The sequence below is a fragment of the Alosa alosa genome, chromosome 13 (assembly GCF_017589495.1).
Source record: "Alosa alosa isolate M-15738 ecotype Scorff River chromosome 13, AALO_Geno_1.1, whole genome shotgun sequence".
Lineage (NCBI taxonomy): Eukaryota > Metazoa > Chordata > Actinopteri > Clupeiformes > Clupeidae > Alosa > Alosa alosa.
The window spans coordinates 19,669,582-19,675,581 of NC_063201.1; positions in this window are offsets into that span (position 1 = coordinate 19,669,582).

A 6,000-nucleotide genomic window follows, 5' to 3' on the forward strand; every position below is an offset into this window, starting at 1 on the left:
ATTTTGAGGATTACTCATGACTTCTAATTTTCTACTGTGAAGTGGCGGGCCCCTCGTTAATCAATTCGAATAAAAAAATGTTTAAACTGAATGTGAAGACAGAAGGCCGGAGCAATCAAATGTAGAAATTGGAGATTGCCAGTGTTTACACCAAACCACACAGAGCGGCAAGAGCATGTTTCCCACGGAAAAATGCCACAGCCAACTATTCACACTGGCAGCAGTCCCCAAACCTTGCAGAGGTTCCAACTATTTATTTGAGAATGTCAAATAATAATACATAACTTGTTTGGAAGAGAAATAAAACATCAATCGTGTGTACACAAAGACACTCTCACACACACACTGACACACACAGACAGACACACACACACTGATACACACAGACACACACACACACACACACACACACACACACACACTGACACACACAGACAGACACACACATTGACACACACAGACACACACACACACACACACACACACACACACACACACACACACACTGAGTCTAACTAGAGGAATGCCTCTCCTGCACACTCTTCACATTAAAGATACAAATCCCCATGCTCCTTTGCCTGTCAGCAGATTTGCTGGCTGTGTGGAGTTGCTGCAGGGCGCTCATATCATTTGTGCTATTCCAGGAATGTGTGCTATAAGCCGACCAGCCAGCACCTCGGGCCCCGGCTACCTTGTTTCCCCGGGACCAAACTCCAACCCCCCAAATCCCTCCAGAGCCTGTGCCCAGCCTCCTCTCCCTCCACAGATGGTGCTCCCAAACGGACTAGCATGTGGCGCGGGGAGGGGAATGTTGAGCTCGGCTGTACGTAACCTGCTAGCCTACAGCTAAGCTCCCCAACGGCAGGAACCCCATGGTGATTGGCCAGTCTGCCACGCCATGCCGGTGCCCGCCTGGGCTTGCTGCTGTCGACAGTTACTGTTGGCATTGCCACCGGTGCCTGCTTAGATGCAGGCAGGGCCCAGGAAATACAAGGGTAAACCAAAGCTGAAGGGGGAAAAGCAGCATAATGGCATGGCTCAGTCTGTCTCTGGAGCAATAAAGGGCTTCAGGTCACAGCCTCTGGTCCAGATTAGCACCAAGAGCTTGGCATAGCGCATTGGCACCCTCCTGCTGAGAGAGAGAGAGAGAGAGAGGGAGTAGGGGATGGGGGAGAGCCACACACTAGACTAGCCACCAAATGCCTGTTATTCACTCATAGTGCAAACTTTATCATGTCCTGTGCAGGCCTCAAGACACCAGACTTCCGCATCATCAATTGTGCCTACAGGATTAGGATATCACACATACACACACACACACACACACACACACACACAGTCATTAAGTTAATCACGGTGAAAAAGACCAAGCTCTATACTTCAGAGGCAGCAGCCAGGAAAGGGGGAGGAGTGGCGGAGAAAGTTATAGCTTTGCGTTCGCACCTCCCAAACCATGCCCCAACAAGTTGGGTTTTTTCTGGGGGGAGCAGGAACATGTGGTCATACAACTCCATACATGTGTTGGACTGAGTTTGTCTTTTTTATGTGTGTCAAAAAGGAGTCTTTTTCCCCTGCTTGTAGAGTGACATTTGTTCATATGAGTACTGTGCAAAAGTTTAACCATTTTTAACACACTAATTCCCTGTCTTCTTCCAAATGAAAATATAACAGAATTCCCAAAAGAATTCCCTGTAACATTGTGTCCCAAAATATTATAAAATTCCTTTTTTTTTGTAAGGGATCATTTACATCAAACATTTGCTCAGCACAGCCATATTAACATATTAACCTACTGCACACAGACAATTGCACTGCTCTATCCCACCCATAGTGTTCTATTTATTTATTTACAAATGTATACCGGTACTGTAACTATACTTACAGCTATATCCTACTGCTCGTCATACTATTCTTACTGTTCTGTTTTTATTCTTTATATGTTAAGTGAGTGTTGTACTTTGAAAGCAAAGATTAACCAGAGTCAAATTCCTTGTTTGTTTACGAAAACCTTGCCAATAAAGCTGTTCTGTTCTGATTCTGATATTGTTATTCATACAGCATCCTTACAACTTGTCAGTGCTCAATATTTAACACACTATGGTGGGAACAAAGCACAGCTCATCTCAAACCATAACACAAGATTTAACACAGCTCCCAAATCCTATTGGTCTCTAAGGATATGTCTAAGCATATCCAGACGTGGCCTACTGGTTAGCGCTTCGGACTTGTAACCGGAGGGTTGCTGGTTCGAACCCCGACCAGTAGGCACGGCTAAAGTGCCCTTGAACAAGGCACCTAACCCCTCACTGCTCCCCGAGCGCCGCTGTTGTTGCAGGCAGTTCACTGCGCTGGGATTAGTGTGTGCTTCACCTCACTATGTGCTGAGTGTGTTTAACGGATAAAATGCTTTCCTCACGGGATCAAAAGAGTATATATACTCACTTATACTTATACTAACATTGGCAATCATGTAAAAAAAAACATTTGGCAACACTGATAGCTGCTTGATTATCTCAGTACTCTTGCAAAGGCTTATGGGAACACAATGAAGTGGTGGCACCAAGGGATCCCATGTGATCCTTTGCTTTCATGGTTCAGAGTCACTTAGGTGCTTCACATTCATCTTACATGATTCTGTTGGATAGATTCATTGCTGTGGCAAAATATATTAGTTCAACTTTGTGTTTGAAAGGGAAACATGACAGTGTGTGTAATTCCATGTTTTGTGGTTTAGTAACTGTGGCAACCTCTCTTTTCCTTTTTCTTTTTTACATTTTTATACGCTTACCTGATACAATCAGATAAATGGAATGCTTAATTGGAATGACTATTCAAACATAATAATGTTGTGTTTCATACAAAACTAGATTGGTCTATTTCATTGTATCTTACTGTGGTTTCATAAATTGGACAGCCCTGACGTAAGCTTTTTGCAGCTTATAGAAATGTATTCAAAGTGGCATTTTAGCTACATTTGGTTATATTCGGTTACAATCTACTTTATATCACACTAATTTCCATTCATTTAATTTCAATCATTCTTCAATATGCTTGTGTGCTTTCCCTTTGTTTAGATTGTGTACATTGATTTAGTAAAATTTACTAGATTGTTAAGTTATGCAGTGTATCTATTAGCTATCTGATGGGTGGAATCATGATTGCATAGAATGTCATTTTTTTTTTTTTATCACTTACGTGGCTTCAACCCATCTGAACTGTACAACTTTCTTGTACACAGCTCTCCAAGAAAACATTTTGTTTTTATGGAAGACCTTGTCATGGCTGAGCACGCAGTATACATTTGGGACATACACACAATGGGCTTTTTATGGGGTCGTGAAAAAGGCATTTCCTTGATGCAGGAACCACAGCGAGTTGTAACAGATGAAGGCACTGAGAGTCACATGTGCTTCAGTGAACAAAGAAAGTGGTTGTAACTACTTTATCTAACATCAAGGAAAAGTTTATTGTTTTGTTGACATGTAAATGTGAATCAGGTTTCTAGGCCAAGTATATTTGCGTATACAAGGAATTTGGTCTCTGCATTTATCCCATACGTGAATTAGTGAACACACCAAGCACACAGTGAGATGAAACACGCACTAACCCTGCAGCAGTGAGCTGCCTTGCTACAGCGGCGCTCTGGGAGCAGTGAGGGGTGCCTTGCTCAAGGGCACTACAGCCGTTCCCATTCCCAGGGATCGAACTGGCAACCCTTCGGTTCCAAGCCCGGAGCCCTAACCAGTAGGCCACAACAGCCCCCATTGACATTGTTTGTATATAACTTTGTATTTGTATGTAACTTTTTAACTTTGTATTTTAAGTCCACATGACTCACAAATATTTCACTTTAACTCCTGTGTCTGTGACTCCTGTGATTGCTTGTATGTAAACTAACTAAGTAATACATTTTATCTCATGCATGCATGCTGTATTTACTAGGAATGAGGACGCCATTTGTTGAAATTATCATACCGAAGGGCCCTGGTGATTTTGCATGGATTGACCTCTTGTAAAATTATAAAGAAGACAAGTGAATAACACACTAACGATTGAAAAGACTGAAAATAAAGCACAGAGGAACACAGAAACACCATAATTAATAACAGCATTTTGTATTGATAAAATGTTTTTGTAATTATGAAATATATCTGCTCATTTGCCCTCTTAAACAATAGAAGTAGGGTAGTTAAATTATCAAAGGAATATCTTAGTAAAATATTCATTGCAGTAAAATATTCATTGCGCCTTTTGTGTAGAACTAACCACAACACAAATGTGGTGATAGCTCCATGTAGTTTGTTTTACACTAAGTGGTACAATTCATGATAACATCACCCATACAACCAGTGTATAAATGTGCAGTTTAGATACAAGAAGATAATAATGTATTGGCTGAATGACTCCATGTGATGTAAGTGAATAAGCATTTGTGGGTTTTTTTCTATTGCGCTGTCCCTTTAAGGCATTATTCTCTGGGATGAGGCAAAAGTGGGTGCCTGCTTGGTCCCCCTTCTCTCTCTCTCTCTGTGCGGCACTAACCCCTGATTAGGCAGATCCGAGGGAGGACTCAGCACCAGCTGCACTGCCTGGAAATAGACAAGCGTGATGGGAAGAGAGATGCTGTGAGGGCTGGCCCTATAGGAGTTCTCTCTCTCTCTCTCTTTCTCTCTCTCTCTCTCTCGCTCTCTCTCTCTTTGGGTGAACCAGAGAAACTCCTGGGCAAACCCCACCTAGAAGTCCCCACTCAAACAGAAAATAAATTACATGAAAACACAACTGCCTCCTCATTTCAGTGAACAGTTGGTAGCTTTATTTCATCTCATTCTGTTGCATGTCCTGTGTGTTTTGACAAGCTTCTGCATTCTTTCTTTCTTTATTTTTTTGCTTGTGGGCTCAGCACATTTGAATTTTATTGAAAAAAAGAGTGAAGCAGACAGTCAGACGTTCTCTGCGTAGTGTGGTGGTTGTGGGTGGGCTGAACAGAGTAAGAAGAGAAGAGAGAAAACAAGAAAGACCGAAACAACTTTGAGCGTAAACATCTCCCGTCACACCCTGCGAGTGTGTGTGTCTAGACTAGCCCCTCAGAGTAGCATGAGACGTTACAAGGGATTAAGAAGAGAAACAAAAGAGTTTTTGTCACAGTTTGCTATTCTAGGGATTTTTTTTTTTTTTTTCAAAAAAGCTTAACACAGTGTACATATTCCATGGACCCCTCTTATGAGAACTGGCAACTGAAACATATTCTTTTGGGAAATGGGGCTAATTAGTGGAGATCTGTGGATGTTTGCGCTGCCACCAAATTGTGTTTTGATGAACGTAAAGTGGGACGCAGCGGTCGAGTGACACCACTTCCTTGCAGCTTAGTGTGTGTGGCTGCTAATCAGTGCCAGTTGGTGGTTTTTCTAAGGCGGCTTTCTTGAAACTGGCAAGAAACACCCTAACCGTTACAGAGCCTTGTGCCCTGCCAAAAAAAGCCCAGCGCCACACAGCTAGACTCCAACCAAACCGATCAAATGTACACCCCAGTGCAACACACACACCTCTTTATCTGATGCACAAAAAGGTCGTAGGTTGCTGAGACAAGTGGAAATTCCAATTCTTGAATTTCCCCTGGGGATCAATAAAGTATCTATCTATCTATCTATCTAAATCTCCCACATTTTCCCAGAAAGTACATTATTTTGTTTTGGTGGTCATTTTTACTGCATATCTCACTTAGACCACCACTAGACAACAATCAGATACATACGTAAGAATGCAAGGAAAAGGTCTGTAAAGCCCCTATTGCATCCGGCACTAAGTTCCTAAATGATGCGTATTTATTTTCTTCAGATTATGCATTGCTTATTTTGACACTTCCCTTTTTCAGGCATCATTTGTCAAATCAGCATCAGATATATTTGCCATTTTGAGTCCTTAAAAGCATGGTGTCATTTATCAGATTCAGGACTACTAGGCCCAAGATACCACATTTAGAGAGAACACAGACAAATTAAA